Consider the following 21,383-nt stretch of genomic DNA (forward strand, 5'->3'; position numbering starts at 1 on the left):
GGGGCTGATGACATGGTGGGTGCAGAGGACCAGCAGTGCCAAACAAGTGTATGTCTGAAAAGAAAGATGCTGGCTGGGGGTGGGGAGTGGGAGGAGAAAGGGACTCCCTGCCAAATGCCTGACGTGTGATAAGTTAGCTTAAAGCCTCTGCGGGCCTGTCCTGTCTTGATTCTCCAGTGGACTCAAGACGATATCAGAGAACAATGTTGGTAGGTGCCGTGCATCCTCACCCTACGTGAGCAGTGTGGAGTACATTCAGCCTTGTTGATTGTTCATCAATTTGATGGACTAACTACGGAACAGTAATTAAGCCAAAGAGAACATTCAGAAGTACTTATTGCTGTTTGCTGTCTGCTCAATCCCCAGAGTACTACAATAAATAGAACCATAAGTTTAATTAATACCTGCAGGTCTGATTACCCATTTAGGATAGGCCGTAGCAGACCAGAGGTTAAACTTTAAAAGACCTTCGACTGTGAGTGATGTTGAAAATAACTGCATTTGCCTGTAGTGGAAGTCTGCAGACCGTGTCCTGCCGGGTTCCTGGGGGTGGAACGGAGGTGCCCCACAGTCAAAATCTGGGCACAAAGACCAGTCCAGGCCAGCAGCACTGCCTGGTTGGGCCTCCATTACACGCAGATTCTCTTTGCTCTATGGACCTGGGGACTTTCTGTGTCCTTTCCTGATGCTCCCAACATGGTGTCCCCTTTCTGTTGCCAAGTGCAGGCTGCTATTTCCCTGCCCATTGCACCTTGGATTTGTTTCCCCAGGGCTGAAGCAGGTGGAGAGGCCCGCCGAGGACTTGGGACAGCCACTGCTTCTGGAATGCAGAAGTGGTAGCCACAGTCTTTCCCAAGGCACGGTGCTCACCAGGGGCCAGGGCTAGGGTTGTGAGGGGTAAGCTCTTTCCTGAAGCACTTACCATGGCCTTCCTGGATCCCATTTAGAACACATGGGCCATGAAATGCACAACCCAGGGTCACTGAGGGATGATGCCACTAGCATGCTTGCTGGGCTCACTGCTGGGCACCTCAGAGTGTCCACCACCTTAGCTGAGGTGTTGGGATTAGTATTTGTCAGGAACTTGGGAAGTGCTTGTCATTCATTTAATCTCCACAACAGCAGTGATTGGGATTATCCCCATTTTATAGAGGAAGAAACGGAGACCCTGGGATTTTATTATGTCACTTCTGGATATTCTCAAAATTAGGGTTCCAGCACAGGTTAGTGTGGCCCTGAAGTCTGTGCCCTTGACAATGAAGCATGAGAACCAGGGAGGCGGAGGGTCTGTTGGCATCTGGGGCCAGGAGGTGGGAAAGTCCGTGGGGACAGGTGTGTTTGGGTGTCAGGAGGAACTGGGCTGGGAGGTGCAGAGCTGCTGAGGCTTTTCAGACGGCTCGCAGAGCAAGAGGCTCCGAGTTTCGCTGCCTGTGCCCGGGGTTGGGTCAAGGGCAAGAAATGGTTTTACAGGAAGAAAATTAAAGAAAAAATAGTGAACAAAGAAGTAAGGACTGAAAGGGGAAAATGAAAAGGGGAAATGACAGGAAAGAAAAAGAAAAGGAATTAAATTTAAAAATAGCAGGGTAAGAGGGAGCAATAAGCAGCTGACAGGGAAACAATAAGGTTTCAAACCTGTGGACAGCGAGTCAGTGGTCCCAGAGTCAACTCGCAGATACCACCTTCAATACCCCCGCTGGGCTCGGTCGTCATCCAGGGATGGCACCATGATGAGCAGGACAAGGCAGGGACATCACTGTACCTGGGTGGAAAGTGCCTGGCGTGGGGTGGCATCTTCGTTCCAGTTCAGAACTGCAGGCCTGTTGTCTCCAGGAAGCCCTGGACCAAGCAGGGCTTGTGCTGACGTCTTCCGAGTGTTTTCTTAGGAAGAATCGCTCATAAACCATGAAGGGGAAAGTTTCTGTGAAGTACGAAGGCAGAGTGAAAAGATATGTTGAAATACTTGTAACCATATCAAACATTCCACAGCCCTTGGATATGATTGGAAAGTATCTAAATAGATATAAATAGGAATCTGTTTGTGAGGCTTGGCTTCAAAAAAATTACCAATTTACCCACAGAAGCTAAGCTCTCTAAATTGAGATGAGCATCTGGTAGTGACTCAAAGCCATTTTTGAATTGAAAACCAAATTTCTGGTGCAAAATCTACAAGAGGTCCTATGCCAGTCAACCTTCTATTGCCTTTTAAAAGAAGCTGGCAAACATTCTTGTGTCATCTTCTGTCTAGTTTCCCAAGAATGAAATCAAGATTCTACTGGCTTGTGAATGAATGGGTCAACCTCGTTAATCACACAATAAAGGACTTGTAGAGAATGTTGCCCATGGCTTTCCACTGTCAGCTGCCCTTCTCAGGCAGCTAGAGCTAAGGGGCAGAGGCGAAGGTGGGCAAGACCAGCCAGATGGTTAGCCCAGTCTTGTTTTTTTTTTTTTTTAATTAAGAAATCAGATCAATGTATGGTTGATACAGTAAAGTGTCACATAATCAATTGAAAAATTAAGACACAAGCCAGAAAAAAGCCTTGTTGATTGTGCAATAGCAAGAGAGTCTCATTATGTAGATGTGGTCTATGCCTGCACAAGTAAATGTGGTGAAAAGTGAAGAGGAAAATTGAGGCAATTTCCTGAATTATTCAAGGAAAAAATTCCCCTTCCCTCAATTATTCTCATAGTACTTTTCTTTGAAAGTGAGGAGAGCTGGAGAAAAGGGAAGGAATAAAAGAAAGCAAGCTTGATTGCGTTAATTCTCCACTTCATTTTGTAGATTAAGGCACCTCTATAGATGCTATTACTCATCCCTGTATACGGTGGTTTACTTCTTGACAAAATATTTCTCTGCCATTGTGTATATGCAGATTTCACCCACCCGACGATTTCCTCTAGTTAAATGGTGAGAACTTGAACTGACACTATTCTTTTTACCCCCATAAATGGGATACCTATAAAAAGACTAATTTCCCAGTAATCCAACTTATTCCAAACATTCCACCCACCAGGCAGCCAGTGAGGGAAAATAGAATTCTGCTTGAAGAAGTAAGTCATAATTACCATCAAAGGATCTATTCTACCTCCATTTTCTTGGTGGTAGAAAATATCAGTGTTTGGCCCCAGAGTAGAAGTTTTTCGACAGACAAGTCTCCAGGTCTTATCTGCCAGGGCCTCCATCTGTGGTGCGCAGGTGGAACAAGGCAAAAGGGAGTCCTTGTGCAGTGGCCTATTGAGTAGGACGCCTCAGTGGAGGAGAGCCGTAACGTATCCTAACAAAATTTGTCTTTGCGACAATATCCTGTGAGGTAGAAGTATTTTGAGGCGGGGATGCCATTTTCTAATCACCTACGGTTGTATGGGCAAATGGCAACTCTGCGTGCCCGTTATCCTAAGAGTTAGATCTTGTGGTCCAGATCCTGAGAGAGCAGTGGAAATGATTAGTTTGGGAAAGAAATTTTGGGAGGAGATGTTAAAGAAGAGTGACAGAGCCAGAAAAAGACACTGCTTAATGACAATGAATGCCGGTCTTCCAGAATACAAAGCCACTCCCTGGGGGAGGCATTGCTGAGCAGGAGAGTCTGAAATGGAACGGGCTTGAATCAAGGGGACCTGAAGCCTATCTAGCTTCAGTTTTATAAAATTGCTTGGCTGGAGCTTTGCTATGAATAGGTTCTAAGATGGTGCTAGTTTCCTGATTAGGTAGGTCCTTCTCAGAGGAAGGATTTTCACTGTGGGTGTGTGTGACCTAGTGTCACCTTGCTGACTGTGAAGAATCTCAGGGAAAATCTCAAAGCACCAACAGGGATGTGTCTGTGAAGGCTTTTCAGTCAACTCTCTGTAGCTTATAAATTGGTGCTTCTCCAACTCTGTCATGAACCCTGCATCCTCTTCAATGCCCGTGGCATGCTGAATCCAAGCCCTTTGTGGAGGGGCCTGGACTGTTTTCTCATGCACCTGTGTTAGAAAACCATCAAATTAAGCTATGAATTATTTGAATTTGAATCAGATGTTACTAATTTTTATAGACACAGCATCTTCTTCATGAGACTCTCAATAAGGTACATGTGGAATGAATCTCTTAATTATTCTTGCACTGATGTAACAATGAGGTAAATGATAGGTTTTGATATTTAATAATTTTAGAGTAGCAACTATGATTTTGTTCAGGTTTTAGAATTACTGTGTAAATATTGCTATGGGTTGTGAAGAAATTAGAAAATCTAGTAGCTTTAAAAACAAAAATATCCCCAAACATCTTGATGACTGCTGATCACAAATTCTTTGTCTAGTGTGGAAGTATCTTACTCATGAAGATTTCTTTTAAGCATTCTTTTTTTGGGGGGTTTGACAAATGCATTTTCTTTAAACAGAAAAAGGAAGAAATCCAGGGATTTGTCTATTTGTCACTGAATAAGACATTCTGAGTCCTGACTGGTGGCACACAACTGATCAAAAATTCTGAATTCGTAGTTGTGATAATATTTAAAAAGTGGAGCAAAATAATGTTGTCAAATGGAATAAAATAGTGGAACCTGTGTCAATCAACAGCCCGGGACAAGCTGCCTGCTGTCCTGCGTGCGCAGGACTCCTTCTCTCCCTCGCCTTGAATGTACTATCTGGGATAGAACTCACTAGGATCCACCAGTTGGCAGTCTGTGCTGTGAAGAGGGGACAGATTTCATCACAACAAAAGCATCCCAAGAATGTGTCTGGCAGAAGCTCCTGCAGGCTGTGAAGTCTGACTTCTATGCCCATCTTTTCCCTGACTTTCTTCTCATGACTCCCTAGGGAGGGGCTACCACCTTTGCTGGCCCACTCAAGTCCTCCCCTAACCCCCCCCCCCCCACCTGTTTCATGAATTCTAAAATCATGCTTAGTCGATGATGCCAATCCTTGGCGACATGACTGTAGGCAGAGATGACCTGGTAACATATTTGATTACCCCAGAGTCCCTTTTAACCAGTTCTACTTTTTAATCCAACTGGCAGCTTCAACTGTGTAGCAAACCCATTTGTATAAGGCCCGTTCTCATAGATCCTCCAGCTCCCTGTTCTTACTGATGGCAACTAACTCTTGGGTAGGCAAGGGAAGGGGTGTCATGGTGTTACCGCTAAGGCCCATGACTCCGAAACTCCCCCTTTTCCTCCTCTTCCCCTCCCCACTGCTATGACTTAATGAGTCCTTACTATGAGCCAGACTGTGTGATGCACTTTAAATATAACAGGTGAACCACAGGAAAGTGCCATTTTTATAGGTCCAAAATTGTTACATATACACAATTTTAATAAATATTATAAATCTTTGAGGTAACTTCATGAGGTATCTTAAGCACTCTCATTTCCAGATGAAGAGAGCTGAGGGATCAAGATGATCCATGCCTGCATTGGATAAATACTCTGTGGGTATCAGGCATTGTCTGCTGTCCGAGTGATTACACTTATGGCACCATATGTATGTTATTCAAATTGATTAAGAAGATACAGTTTCCTTAAAATGTTTTTTAAAGTTGGTGTTTTCTGAAATTAGGTATCTTGGCAATCTGAGCAGAAAAAAAATGGTCCTTATGTCCATGGGTGCACAGGCTAAGTCTGTGTGAATTCCAACCCTATGAATCATAAGCCTCCATACCTCTCTTGGGGAAAGGAGTCTGGATGGAACTTGTGCCCTGGACACCAAGGTGTGTCAGCTCATCCATTGGAATGTCTCCTTTCCCTCTGAGCCTCTTTGAGTCTGTTGTCATCACAACGAAAGCATCCCAAGAATGTGTCTGACGAGTCAGTGAGCTCATCCTCACGGAGAGCCCAGGTGAGATGCTGAGCCCATTAGCTGCAGCAAAGTAAATCTTAGTAAATGGTCATGCTGTTAATATTATCGGGGACATTCTGAAGATTTAAGAATTCAATCAATAATTTTGAATTGGTTTATGATATAATTGAACTTTTTTTTAAAAAAGGGAATATCATGCTTCAAATATTCTTTCCTTTTTTGTTTTTAGGTGGTGCTGAAGAGGGAACCAGTGCCTCACACGTACTAGGTAAGCACTCTACCACTGAGCTACAGCCCCAGCCCATAATTGAACTTTTTGATTTTTTTTGGCCTTGTGACCTATTTGTCATGCCAGTTAAAAATGGTTTTATCTATCTACCATCTATTTGTCTACTTGTATCTATTAATATGCACTTATTGAAACCATTGCAATCTTACAGACCAACCTGCATGTCACTTGCAGGGGCATCTCTTAGTCTCTTATTTTAGGCTCTTTCCTCCAATATTTCCTGACTGGGGCCATGTCCTTTCTACAAAGTGTCATATTTCAGGGTGTCAAAATTGGCAACAGACTGTATTTGTGCAGTGGCTAGAGTACAAATGCCACCTCTGCTGTCAAGCATAACTTGCTTCCAATTATTTGGGGAGGGCTCCCAGGCACTGATTCTAAGCCCCTGAGACTGTGTGTCCACAGGAGGCAGAAGGGAGTATCTGGTTGAGGCAGCTTCGTGACATTGGATCACAGGCCAGGGTACTTTTCTCCAGGATGGGAGGAAGGAGGTGTTGGTTATTAGGTCTCAGATTCTACCATTTAAGGAAAAATGGAAAGATATGTAAAATAACTTGCAGATATTGAAAAAGTAAGTGAATGATGGCCATCAGTTGGTTTTATAATACAGAGGCATTTGAATTGGATATATTGCATTGAATCATTCAAAATATGTATTTATGCATTAGATTTGTTCAGAATTCATGGTGTGGTTTTATTTTTAACAAGATGCAGAAAAAAATAACCTGTGATTCTGCATTTGTCCTTACGTTGCTCGTGACAATGATTCATGTGGCTCTGTAGCAAATGGGATTCATGTAAACACACCTAGAAACCAGTGAGAAAGATGTCATTCATTGAGGTAAAATCCAAAAATTTTGAATTCACAGGATTTTATGACATCCTCCTCCTCAACAAAGGCTTACTGAGCACCTACTGTGTGTTTAATTATTATTATTTTAAAATTACTATTGTTATTTTTTGGTACCAGGAATTGAATGCAGGGGCATTTAATCACTGAATCACATCCCCAGGACACCTCCCCCTTTTAATATTTATTTTTCTGTTGTAGTTGGACACATACCTTTATTTTATTTATTTATATGTGGTGCTGAGGATCGAACCCAGGGCCTCACACGTGCTAGGCAAATGTTCTACCACTGAGCCACAACCCCAGCCCCTCCAGCCCTTTTTTATATTTTATTTAGAGATAGGGATCTCACTGAAATGCTTAGGGCCTTGCTAAGTTGCTTAGGTTGGCTTTGAACTCCTGATCTTCCTGCCTCAGTCTCCCGAGCCATTGGAATTACAGCTGTGGATCACCACGCCTGACTGTGTGTTTAATTATAATTCAAGTAATTAATCATGATTTAGCCATAGGTTGATGTCATCATAGTGCTGGAATGAAGGCTGTTCGTGGGATGTGTTCACTGTGTCCACTGATTCAGAGTGAATTAATTGTGGCCGCTCCTAGGTTATTGGCTGTTACCTATGTATTTATGTGTTTGAGTATCTTAGGTATGGACATGTTTCAGAGAGTCTTGTGAGGACAAATTCCTTGTCAAGGAAGTTGGGAGTTTCCTCCAGTGCGTTCTCTCTGCCACAGGAGTTCTGTGCAACACCTGTACACAGATGCTACATGTTTCCCTTCAGAAACTTCCCTTCCCTGGAGAATCTCTTCATGGCAGGCAGAGTCGAAGCTCCAGCTTGGGAATACCTGAGACATCTGGGTCTAGGGTTTTAAAGGGCTTTGCTGCACATTAATCGGTTAATTGTCTAATGGCATTTACCGCAGCGTAGTCAGATGGCGGGCATCTCTCTAGCCCCCTCCTTTACTCCTTTCAACCTCCCCAAGAGGAAGCCACTCTTGTCATTCCATGGTACAGGTGGGGAGACTGACGCACCTGGTCACTACGTGGAAGGACCAAGATTCTGACCCTGGAGCTGTGCTCTTAACTGTCACACTTCATTCCCTCCATTCAGTCCTAAAATTTGGCATTGAACGTAGGACTCTCTGAATATGGAAGGTGGAGTGAGAGGAAGGAAGAAATAAATAACAATGACAAGAAAGAAACGGAGGGAACAGTTGGCTTTCCTGTTTCATGTGGTTTTTCTGTTTGGATTGATGGAGCCAAACAGCCCGAATGGCCCTGATTCCTCAGTGTCACTCTTTCTGCCCCCTCCTGCCTTCAACCTGCCTGCCCTCTGCCTTTGCCTGGCTAATTCCTGCTCGCCCCACAGTTCTCGCCCTTGAACTGCCGCTCACCCCTGTACCCTCCGCACCCCCTGATTTCTTTCCCACACTCAGTCTGTCTGTGCAATTTGTTTATTGCACGGCCTGGACTTAGTATTGTGTGAATAAGACTTGATTTTATTTTGTTTATTTAATACCTTAAAAATGTTCTTTTTAAATCTCTCAGCTATTCCTTAATTTCATGTCAGATGTCTTAGAGCTTGGATCCCTTTGGTTATTAAAATCCACATCAGTTCATTTTGGAGCATATCCTGTACCCCCAAACCCTCCCCTTTTACTCCCCAGCTTAGTCCTGGGGTCTTCCTGGGGTCTTTGGTAAAATTTCTTCTTGCATGTGGGCTCTGGGTCCCTTCTCTTTTACTCCTCTGTCACCCACCTTGGTCCCAGATCCATTAGAGTGGGGATGGGAACAGGGGACAGTAGAGCTGTCAAAGGTCTCGAGTTTTGGACTGCAGCTATCATTCCTCTCTGAGCCAATGTCAGCTCCAGTCTTACACTGGTCCCCATTTAAAACAAATACAACAAAATAAAGCACCACTCCTTCTAGAAGAGTGAATTCTTCGGAGGGCTCTGTCCTCACAGTACATTTTTTCTTATGGGAAGCAGTCTCCTTGACCTTCAGGACCCTCCTAAGCTCCTGCCTCTGTGCAGCGCCCCATGACCTCTTTTTTTTTTTTTTTTTAATTTTTTATTGTTGGCTGTTCAAAACATTACATAGTTCTTGATATATCATATTTCACAATTTGATTCAAGTGGGTTATGAGCTCCCATTTTTACCCCATATACAGATTGCAGAATCACGTCAGTTACACATCCATTGATTTACATATTGCCATACTAGTGTCTGTTGTATTCTGCTGTCTTTCCTATCCTCTACTATCCCCCCTCCCCTCCCCTCCCCTCCCCTCCCCTCTTCTCTCTCTGCCCCCTTTACTGACATTCGTTTGTCCCCCTTGTATTATTTTTCCCCTTCCCCTCACTTCCTCTTGTATGTACTTTTGTATACCTCTGAGGGTCTCCTTCCATTTCCATGCATTTTCCCTTCTCTCTCCCTTTCCCTCCCACCTCTCATCCCTGTTTAATGTTAATCTTCTTCTCATGCTCTTCGACCCTACTCTGTTCTTAGCTACTCTCCTTATATCAAAGAAGACATTAGACATTTGTTTTTTAGGGATTGGCTAGCTTCACTTAGCATAATCTGCTCTAATGCCATCCATTTCCCTGTAAATTCTATGATTTTGTCATTTTTTAATGCAGAGTAATACTCCATTGTGTATAAATGCCACATTTTTTTTATCCATTCATCCATTGAAGGGCATCTAGGTTGGTTCCACAGTCTAGCTATTGTGAATTGTGCTGCTATGAACATCGATGTAGCAGTGTCCCTGTAGCATGCTCTTTTTAGGTCTTTAGGGAATAGACCGAGAAGGGGAATAGCTGGGTCAAATGGTGGCTCCATTCCCAGCTTTCCAAGAAATCTCCATACTGCTTTCCAAATTGGCTGCACCAATTTGCAGTCCCACCAGCAATGTACAAGTGTACCCTTTTCCCCACATCCTCGCCAGCACTTGTTGTTGTTTGACTTCATAATGGCTGCCAATCTAACTGGAGTGAGATGGTATCTTAGGGTGGTTTTGATTTGCATTTCTCTGACTGCTAGAGATGGTGAGCATTTTTTCATGTACTTGTTGATTGACTGTATGTCCTCCTCTGAGAAGTGTCTGTTCAGGTCCTTGGCCCATTTGTTGATTGGGTTGTTTGTTCTCTTATTGTCTAATTTTTTGAGCTCTTTGTATACTCTGGATATTAGGGCTCTATCTGAGGTGTGAGGAGTAAAGATTTGTTCCCAGGATGTAGGCTCTCTATTTACCTCTCTTATTGTATCTTTTGCTGAGAAAAAACTTTTTAGTTTGAGTAAGTCCCATTTGTTGATTCTAGTTATTAACTTTTGTGCTATGGGTGTCCTATTGAGGAATTTGGAGCCCGACCCCACCGACTGTAGATCGTAGCCAACTTTCTCTTCTATCAGACGGCGCGTCTCTGATTTGATATCAAGCTCCTTGATCCATTTTGAATTAACTTTTGTGCATGGCGAGAGAAAGGGATTCAGTTTCATTTTGTTGCATATGGATTTCCAGTTTTCCCAGCACCATTTGTTGAAGATGCTATCCTTCCTCCATTGCATGCTTTTAGACCCTTTATCAAATATAAGATAGTTGTAGTTTTGTGGATTGGTTTCTGTGTCCTCTATTCTGTACCATTGGTCCACCCGCCTGTTTTGGTACCAGTACCATGCTGTTTTTGTTACTATTGCTCTGTAATATAGTTTGAAGTCTGGTATCGCTATACCGCCTGATTCACACTTCCTGCTTAGCATTGTTTTTGCTATTCTGGGTCTTTTATTTTTCCATATGAATTTCATGATTGCTTTCTCTATTTCTACAAGAAATGCCGTTGGGATTTTGATTGGCATTGCATTAAACCTATAGAGAACTTTTGGTAATATCGCCATTTTGATGATGTTAGTTCTGCCTATCCATGAACAGGGTATATTTTTCCATCTTCTAAGATCTTCTTCTATTTCTCTCTTAAGGGTTCTGTAGTTTTCATTGTATAAGTCTTTCACCTCTTTTGTTAGGTTGATTCCCAAGTATTTTATTTTTTTTGAAGATATTGTGAATGGAGTGGTTGTCCTCATTTCCATTTCAGAGGATTTGTCGCTGATATACAGGAATGCCTTTGATTTATGCGTGTTGATTTTATATCCTGCCACTTTGCTGAATTCATTTATTAGCTCTAATAGTTTCTTTGTAGACCCTTTTGGGTCTGCTAGGTATAGAATCATGTCATCTGCAAATAGTGATAATTTAAGTTCTTCTTTTCCTATTTTGATGCCTTTAATTTCTTTCGTCTGTCTAATTGCTCTGGCCAGTGTTTCGAGAACTATGTTGAACAGAAGTGGTGAGAGAGGGCATCCCTGTCTTGTTCCAGATTTTAGAGGGAATGCCTTCAATTTTTCTCCATTCAGAATGATGCTAGCCTGAGGCTTAGCATAGATTGCTTTTACAATATTGAGGTATGTTCCTGTTATCCCTAGTTTTTCTAGAGTTTTGAACATAAAGGGATGCTGTACTTTGTCGAATGCTTTTTCCGCATCTATCGAGATGATCATATGGTTCTTATTTTTAAGTCTATTGATGTGGTGAATAACATTTATTGATTTCCTTATATTGAACCAGCCTTGCATCCCAGGGATGAATCCTACTTGATCATGGTGCACAATTTTTTTGATGTGCCTTTGTATCCGAGTGGCCAGAATTTTATTGAGGATTTTTGCATCTAGGTTCATTAGAGATATTGGTCTGTAGTTTTCTTTCTTTGAAGTGTCTTTGTCTGGTTTAGGTATCAGGGTGATGTTGGCCTCGTAGAATGAATTTGGAAGTTCTCCCTCTTTTTCTATTTCCCGAAGTAGCTTGAAAAGTATTGGTATTAGTTCCTCTTTAAAGGTTTTGTAAAACTCTGCTGTATACCCATCCGGTCCTGGGCTTTTCTTAGTTGGTAGTCTTTTGATGGTTTCTTCTATTTCCTCAATTGATATTGGTCTGTTTAGGTTGTCTATATCCTCCTGACTCAATCTGGGCAGATCATATGACTTAAGAAATTTATCTATGCCTTCACTATCTTCTAATTTATTGGAGTATAAGGATTCAAAATAATTTTTGATTATCTTCTGTATTTCTGAAGTGTCTGTTGTGATATTGCCTCTTTCATCCCGTATGTTAGTGATTTGAGTTCTCTCTCTTCTTCTCTTCGCTAGCATGGCTAAGGGTCTGTCGATTTTGTTTATTTTTTCAAAGAACCAACTTTTAGTTTTGTCAATTTTTTCAATTGTTTCTTTTGTTTCGATTTCATTGATTTCAGCTCTGATTTTAATTATTTCTTGCCTTCTACTTCTTTTGCTGTTGTTTTGCTCTTCTTTTTCTAGGATTTTGAGATGAAGTATGAGATCATTTATTTGTTGGTTTTTTCTTTTTTTAAGGAATGAACTCCAAGCAATGAATTTTCCTCTTAGAACTGCTTTCAATGTGTCCCATAGATTCCGATATGTTGTGTCTGTGTTTTCATTAATCTCTAAGAATTTTTTAATTTCCTCCTTGATGTCTTCTATAACCCATTGATCATTCAGTAACCTATTGTTCATTCTCCAAGTGATATATTCTTTTTCCTTCCTTCTTTTATCGTTGATTTTCAGTTCCATTCCATTATGATCAGATAGGATGCATGGTATTATCTCTACTCCTTTGTATTGTCTAAGAGTTTCCCTGTGACATAATATATGATCTATTTTTGAGAAGGATCCATGTGCTGCTGAGAAAAAAGTGTAACTGTTTGATGTTGGGTGGTATATTCTATATATGTCAATTAAATCTAGGTTATTAATTGTGTTATTGAGTTCTATAGTTTCCTTATTCAACTTTTGTTTGGAAGATCTGTCCAGTGGTGAGAGAGGTGTGTTGAAGTCTCCCATGATTATTGTATGGTGGTCTATTAGACTCTTGAACTTGAGAAGAGTTTGTTTGATGAACATAGCTGCACCATTGTTTGGGGCATATATATTTATGATTGTTATGTCTTGTTGGTGTATGGTTCCCTTGAGCAGTATGTAGTGTCCCTCTTTATCCCTTTTGATTAACTTTGGCTTAAAATCTATTTTATTTGATATGAGTATGGATACTCCTGCTTGTTTCCGAAGTCCATATGAGTGATATGATTTTTCCCAACCTTTCACCTTCAGCCTATGTATGTCTTTTCCTATCAAATGCGTCTCCTGTAGGCAGCATATTGTTGGGTCTTGTTTTGTGATCCATTCTACTAGCCTGTGTCTCTTAATTGGTGAGTTTAAGCCATTAACATTTAGGGTTATTATTGAGATATGGGTTGTTCTTCCAGCCATATTTGTTTATTTATGTTACTAAACATGGTTTGTTTTCCACTTTGATTATTTTCCCCCCTTTAGTGTCCTACCTCCCACTGTTGGTTTTCATTGTTATTTTCCATTTCCTCTTCCTGTAATGTTTTGCCAAGGATGTTTTGAAGAGATGGTTTTCTAGCTGCAAATTCTTTTAACTTTTGTTTATCGTGGAAGGTTTTAATTTCATCTTCCATCCTGAAGCTTAATTTCGCTGGAAACACAATTCTTGGTTGGAACCCATTTTCTTTCAGTGTTTGAAATATGTTATTCCAGGATCTTCTAGCTTTCAGAGTCTGTGTTGAAAGATCAGCTGTTATCCTGATTGGCTTACCCCTAAATGTGATCTGCTTCCTTTCTCTTGTAGCTTTTAAAATTCTCTCCTTGTTCTGTATGTTGGGCATCTTCATTATAATGTGTCTAGGTGTGGGTCTCTTATGATTTTGCACATTCGGCGTCCTGTAGGCTTCTAGGATTTGGGGTTCTGTCTCATTCTTCAAATCTGGGAAGTTTTCTCGAATTATTTCATTGAATAGATTGCTCATTCCTTTGGTTTGAAACTCTGTTCCTTCCTGTATCCCAATGACTCTTAAATTTGGTCTCTTGATGTTATCCCATATTTCTTGGATGTTCTGCTCATGGTTTCTTAACAGTCTTGCTGAGCTGTCTATGTTCTTTTCAAGTTGATATACTTTATCTTCATTGTCTGATGTTCTGTCTTCTAAGTGTTCTACTCTGCTGGTAGTATTCTCAATTGAGTTTTTAAGTTGGCTTATTGCTTCCTGCATTTCTAGGATTTCTGTTTGTTTGTTTTTTATAACCTCTATTTCCCTGTATAGTTGATCTTTTGCTTCTTGGATTTGTTTATGTAATTCATTGTTGAAGTGATCTTTCATTGTCTGATTTTGCTGTCTGATGTCTTCCTTGAGACTCCAGATCATCTGAAGCATGTATATCCTGAATTCTTTATCTGACATTCCATCAGCTGCAGCTATTACCTCTTCTAAAGTTGAGTTGACCTGCAATGCTTGTGGTCCTTTCTTTCCTTGTCTCTTCATACTGTTCGCGTTCCTTTCTTCTTGGTGAAACTGTTGTGCTATTGAATTTTCCCCCTATATATTTATATTGGTCTTGTATAGTTGCAAAGTCTCCCTCGCAGGCACGGGCGGCGGCTCTGCCCCTCCGCCAATTGGGGCAATGTGCCTACCACGCCGGCAGGCCGCTGGGCCTGCTCTGCCAGTCGGTAGCAGGTCCGCCGTCCTTGCAGGCGCGGGCGGCGGCTCTGTCCCTCTGCGGGCCGCTAGGCTTGTTCTGTCGGTGGTCGCAGTTCTGCCTACTTTGCAGGCGCAGGCAGCGGCACTGCCCCTCTGCAGGCCTCTGGGGCTGTACTGCCAGTGGGTCGCAGGTCCGCCTACTTTGCAGGCGTGTGGGGGGGGGCGGCTCTACCCTTCCTCAGGCCACTGGGCCTGTTCTGTCTCTCGGTTGCAGGTCTGACCTGTTCTGATGGTGGTCTCAGTTCCGACTACCTTGCAGGCGCGGGGGGGAGGGGGCGGCTCTGCCTCCCAGCAGGCCGTTGCTCCTCTTCTGCCGGTGGGTCGCAGGCCCGCCTACCTTGCAGGAGTGATTGGAAGCTCTGTCCCGCCGCGGGCCACTGGGCCTTTTCTGTCGGTGGTCACCCTTCCCCTACCTGGCAGGCGAGGGGGGTGGGGGGCGGCTCTGCCCCTCAGCAGGCCGCTGGGCCTGCTCTGTGTTTGGTCCCCGTTCCCTCTACTATGCCAGCGCAGGGGGAGGGGGCGGCTCAGCCTCTCAGCAGGCGACTGCTCCTCTTCTGCCGGTGGGTCGCAGGCCCGCCTACCTTGCAGGAGTGATTGGAAGCTCTGTCCCGCCCTGGGCCACTGGGCCTTTTCTGTTGGTGGTCACCCTTCCCCTACCTGGCAGGCGAGGGGGGTGGGGGGCGGCTCTGCCCCTCAGCAGGCCGCTGGGCCTGCTCTGTCTTTGGTCCCAGTTCCCTCTACTATGCCGGCGCAGGGGTAGTGGGCGGCTCAGCCTCTCAGCAGGCGACTGCTCCTCTTCTGCCGGTGGGTCGCAGGCCCGCCTACCTTGCAGGAGTGATTGGAAGCTCTGTCCCGCCCTGGGCCACTGGGCCTTTTCTGTCGGTGGTCACCCTTCCCCTACCTGGCAGGCGAGGGGGGTGGGGGGCGGCTCTGCCCCTCAGCAGGCCGCTGGGCCTGCTCTGTCTTTGGTCCCAGTTCCCTCTACTATGCCAGCGCAGGGGGAGGGGGCGGCTCAGCCTCTCAGCAGGCGACTGCTCCTCTTCTGCCAGTGGGTCGCAGGCCCGCCTACCTTGCAGGAGTGATTGGAAGCTCTGTCCCGCCCTGGGCCACTGGGCCTTTTCTGTCGGTGGTCACCCTTCCCCTACCTGGCAGGCGAGGGGGGTGGGGGGCGGCTCTGCCCCTCAGCAGGCCGCTGGGCCTGCTCTGTCTTTGGTCCCAGTTCCCTCTACTATGCCGGCGCAGGGGGAGGGGGCGGCTCAGCCTCTCAGCAGGCGACTGCTCCTCTTCTGCCGGTGGGTCGCAGGCCCGCCTACCTTGCAGGAGTGATTGGAAGCTCTGTCCCGCCCTGGGCCACTGGGCCTTTTCTGTCGGTGGTCACCCTTCCCCTACCTGGCAGGCGAGGGGGGTGGGGGGCGGCTCTGCCCCTCAGCAGGCCGCTGGGCCTGCTCTGTCTTTGGTCCCAGTTCCCTCTACTATGCCGGCGCAGGGGGAGGGGGCGGCTCAGCCTCTCAGCAGGCGACTGCTCCTCTTCTGCCAGTGGGTCGCAGGCCCGCCTACCTTGCAGGAGTGATTGGAAGCTCTGTCCCGCCCTGGGCCACTGGGCCTTTTCTGTCGGTGGTCACCCTTCCCCTACCTGGCAGGCGAGGGGGGTGGGGGGCGGCTCTGCCCCTCAGCAGGCCGCTGGGCCTGCTCTGTCTTTGGTCCCAGTTCCCTCTCGCCCCATGACCTCTTGTGCAGCATGGTGCTCCTGGTGGCCAGGCCAGCCCCTGGCATGGCGGATCTGCAACATGGCTCCAGCGTGACCAGGAAGAGTCACGCGCCTTTGCTCCACCAGAGGCAGACAGAGGCTCCTTGGTGTGGATTCCGCTTCCTGCCCTGCTGCTGTCTTTCTAGTTCTCTCCTCTCCTCTCCTCTCTTGCCCCACCCCATTTGGGGCAGCAGGGCAGCCCACTGCATAGCAGATGCCCAGCCAGGTGGGGTGGTGTCTGTTTCCCCTTCTGGAGGACAAACTCCACGTTCTCAGAGACATTCTCTTGGAGTCCCCTCTACTTCCAAGGGAAGGGTCCTGATATTCACCCCTCCCCAGGTGGATGGCCAGGGTCTTTCTCAGCCTTCTCGACTCTCACACATCTTGTTTTTCTTTTTTAAAATTAGGATGTTTGAGTCTTAATAAGCCTTGGTGACTTATCTGGCCCCATTTCAGCTGTTTGTGTGCATACTTGTGAGTGATCTTTAGCCTTAGTTTGGAGTCTCAGTAAAAGTCCCTTTCAATGTCCTGCTACTTGGACAGTTATTTAAGATGCATCTCTCCATTAGACCAAGTGCAGTCCTTCTCTTCATCTCTTCTGCCCTCCTGGTTCTGCTAGACGTGCAGTGGGTGTTGAGCAGCATGATGGTACCAAGGGTAACCAACAGGAGGAAAACACTGACTTAGAACCAGGGACGATGTGGGTTGAGTCGAATTATTAAGCCACCAACAACTAATTTGCATCTTAAATATTCTATCTTTGGTATAAGGAGCTTGTTGGGAATCAATATTATTCAGGACATTTGTAAATATGATGGGATATTAATGCTGAAATTACCTCTAAGGTAATTGCTGAGATAGGGCAAAAATAGAGGATGAATACATAAAATCAATATGTTACCATAAAATTAAAATATTTAATACTTTTAATTTCTGCTCATGTCAAACTCTTTGGTAAAATTCCTGTAATTATGTTTAATTTCCTTTTCCTTTTTCGGCACTCATTCTGGGAACTGTCCCTATTAAAAATGAAATGGGAGATAGATAAAAAAGATAAGGAAGAGAATCAAAAGTGTTGCTTATTCTTTCCCTGATTAATCAAGGAGTCATTAGTAATATTTGAGGAATATACTATCTCTTTAATAGCAAAATTTAGAAATAAGAGTAGAAATCAATATATGCAAAAACTCAATTAGAGAATTTAGACTCTACACTTAAGATTAAAGTTTGCCGAATTTAAATCTCAGTACAAAAGGAAGTTAATTTCTATTAATATTTTGCAGAAGTCTGAGGGTTTAAACATAGCTTGGTGGTTTCAAGCTGGCTGTGATGTCCTTCCTCAACAAGGGGACCCTCCTCTTCTTTCTGCTCTAACCCCTCCCCAAGGTGCCTCTCTTTCTCCCAAATCATCAATGTGAGTTAACCGTAGTGAAGTTCACAAGTGAGCAAGTAGACTAGGCTGGTAATTACCCTGGGGGTAGTTCTCCTGGGCTGTGGGGTGGTTTCTGGGAGTGTGGGGGGATGGCTGTTTCCCCACTGTAACCTATGAGAAGAATCCTTTGCCAATGTACTCAGTGGTTTCAAGCACTTCATTTTACTCCATATGTAATTTCTAGGAACATCAATTTGTTGTGTTTTCTATTTATTAGTGGTGATTTTAGAAAGCAGAGAAGGCTCTCCATTTTTTAAAAAATAACATAAAGTTGGAGATAATTTTTTAAAAACCATTTATTTTTTAGTTATAGGTGACCACAATATCTTTATTTTTATGTGGTGCTGAGGATTGAACCCAGTGCCTCATGCATGCTAGGTGAGCACTGTACCTCTGAGCCACAACCCCAGCCTGATAGTTTATTTTTTAAAGATTTTTTTTTAGCTTATGAAAGATTTAAAAACCTACATGAGAACAGGATTAAGATACAGAAAACTCACACACATGCCACACATCTTTATGAAGTGTCAACATGATGCCCCGTGTGTTTCAGATATTTTTTGAGATATAAAACATCATGATGCAATTGAATGCCTTTAAAAACCATCCTTGTCTCCTGTTTCCCCTCTCCAAACTATTACATGAATTCAAGATGCATTATTCCCAGGCGTGTTTTTGCATTTCTACTATGGTGTCATTTAAAACGTACAACTGTGTATGGTATAATACATTGTATTATTTCTCAAAGTTTAAAACTTTTTGTTGGTGGCATTATGCTGTGCTTACTTTCTGCCAACTGTGTCTGGTTCAACATTATGTTGTTGGGAATTATTCATGCTGATGGATATAGCTTTAGTGCATTCAGCATATCTAGTGTTCCATTGAACAAATGTGTGCTGTCTGGTTTATGCATTCTCCTGTTGAGGGACATTTCAGTTGTTTGCAATTTTTTGTTATAGAAAAAATAATGCTGAGCCTATATGTCTGCTTGGGCATATGCACAAGTTTCCCTAGAGAGGCAATTCTCAAAGTGTGGTCCACCATTTGCCTTGGCTCCTTGTTGTCCTTTCAACAGGGATGTTGAGACCATTTTCATAATTAGATTGTAATGTTATTTGCCTTTTTGCACTGTTCTGATATTTGCACTGATGGTGAAAAGCAATGATTGGTTAAACCATGTGAGTCAAAAGAGTGGCATAAACTGGATTAGTAGTCATTTTATCCTTTGCTAGCATGTACTGGCAGGACAACCTTAGTGAAGCATTAAAAATGATTAATTTTATTAATTCTCAACTCTTATGTACACGTCTTCTTAAGATTCTGTGTGCCACAAGGGGGAGGGTGCATAAAGAACTTCTGCTCATGCCAGCAGGACAGTTCGAGTTACAAGCTGAATAAACTAACTGGTTTTTCATGGAGCATTATTTTATTTGAAAGAAGGACTGATAGGTAGACTACGGTTTAACTATACTGATGGATAAACTAATAATTGGGCAGCCAGCAAGTTGTCTTAGTCTATACAGCTATAATAAACTATCTTAGACTGCGTAATTTGTAACTGTCAGACTTTTATTTACTCCCAGCTCTGGAGGCTGGGAGGTGCTGGCAGGTTTGGTGTCTGGTGAGGGCCCATGTCGGCTTTCAAGATGGCATCTTGGACACACTATCTTCACGTGAAGAAAGAGCAGAAAAGAGTGAACCTATTCTAGCCAGCCCTTTTATAAGGGCCCTGATCCCATCTTCCAGGGCTCCACTCATGACTTAGTCACCTCCTAAAGGTCCTACCTCCTAATACTATCTCAGTGGCCATTAAATTCAACCCACATGAATTTTGGGGAACACATTTACACTATAACATGGTTTCTCAAAAATGATGAAATGAGACTTACCTCAAAAAACAAAACAAAAAAACAAAACAAAACAAAAAAACCTGTCAATGTTCTTAATGACAAAATTGAGCTTTAAAGAAAAAAATTAAAATTTTAATAAAATCTGACACTTATGGGCTTGAGAGTTACCTAATAAAGACTGTTCCTGGTAAGTGGTAATATTAACAAAAATATTAACATTTTATTAAACAAAAATATTAACATTTAATTTACTATTGTATAATGAAATGTGTCCACATTTGAAAGAGCTGTGTGTTAGTCAGCTTTTTGTCTTTCGAACAACATACTCATGGAAAACTACTTAGAGTGGGAAGATTTATTTTGGCTCATGGTTCTGGATGTTTCTCTCCAAAGCTCCCTTTCTTTGGGCCTGTGTGAGGTAAAACATCATGGCGGAAGGGGTAAAACAGGAAAGCTGTTTCTAGGAAGGAGAGAGAGAGAGAGAAGGAGAGAGGGAAGGAGGGAGGGAGAAAGAAAAGGGCTGGACGCAAGATCTAAGTCCTACCTCCTATAGTTTTACCACCTCCCAATACTGTCATCAACTATGAATCATTCATAGAGTAATTCACTGATGAGGTCAGAGGACAGTTGATCCAATCATTTCACAAATCTCTGCCTCTGAACATTGCTTCACTGGGGACCAAACCTTCAACAAATGAATCTTTGGGGAACACATCATATCCAAACCGTAACAGGCTGTATAACTTAATAACCCAATATTTTCTGAATGTCCAATCATGATATTATAAAGTTGTGCAAGGATACAAGATCTATTCCATGTGCAAGGCTTAATTTTCTTCATATACTATAACCAAAACATAATTAACAGATTAAACGCAGAAGTGGATCTAAGAATCCAGCTATATTTAATTAAGCCAGACATTGAAGACATTTGTGAAAATTTTACTGAATTTTTTGATTTTGGAAAATACATTTATTTTTCATAAAAATGTTATTTATCTCAACATGTGGGAAGGTGTATCATTGGTATTTTTAAAGCTAATTAAGAATTAAAATTTCTCATTTCTACTAATGTGATAAATTCTCATAGTCCTCATAAATAAAAGCCTTTTGGACTTCCCAATCATCTTCAAGAATGTAAAGGGATTTGAAAACAGATAAGTTTGGGAACTACTGGTTTAGGGTATAACTGTAGAAGTGGGATAACTGTAGGAGTGGGATTGCTGGGTCATGGGTGTATGTATATATGTTTACATTGCTCTGTGAAGATTGATCAGATTTACATTCCCATTAGAAGGCTTTGAGGGCCCTATTTTCCTGTATTCTCATCAGAATTCTGTTTGTCAGACTGTAAAATGTTTGCCAATCTGATGTGTATGGATGATACCTTGTTGTTTCAGTTAATATTTCCCTGATCACCAGTGAGTTTGACATTTGTGGACCTTTTTGGTTTCTTCTATGAGTGACCTCTTACTATCCTTTGCTCACTCATCATTCCTCACATCCTCATTAGACTGATTTTATTTCTTTGTCTGTCTTACTTGATTTCTAGGAGTTCTTTATATATTGCTTGGCTTCCACTAATTTGTCAATTATACATTACAATTATTTTCTCTTAGACTTATCTTTTAATTTTATCTTTTTGTTTTGTTGAACATATGTTTTTATTTTAATACAATAAGATTTATTGTTTTTTCTTTTTGATTTTGTGTTTTTATGCTGTCTAAGAAATTCTTTTCTACCCCAAAGTCTAGACATCTCTATTTATTTTCTTCTAAAACATTTAGGGTTTTGGCTTTTCACACTGAGATCTGTAATCA

At 42.8% G+C, this 21,383-nt stretch overlaps 1 long non-coding RNA gene across 1 annotated transcript in view; it reads left to right on the forward strand.

The window, feature by feature from the left end:
• Positions 1 to 21,383, forward strand: part of LOC139706012 (uncharacterized) — a 220,756-nt gene that overhangs the window by 59,049 nt on the left and 140,324 nt on the right. Inside the window, exon 2 of the long non-coding RNA XR_011707687.1 lies at positions 5,999 to 6,037. This is a non-coding gene — a long non-coding RNA (uncharacterized lncRNA). The remainder of the gene's footprint in view (positions 1 to 5,998; positions 6,038 to 21,383) is intronic.

The sequence above is a fragment of the Marmota flaviventris genome, chromosome 6 (assembly GCF_047511675.1).
Source record: "Marmota flaviventris isolate mMarFla1 chromosome 6, mMarFla1.hap1, whole genome shotgun sequence".
NCBI lineage: Eukaryota > Metazoa > Chordata > Mammalia > Rodentia > Sciuridae > Marmota > Marmota flaviventris.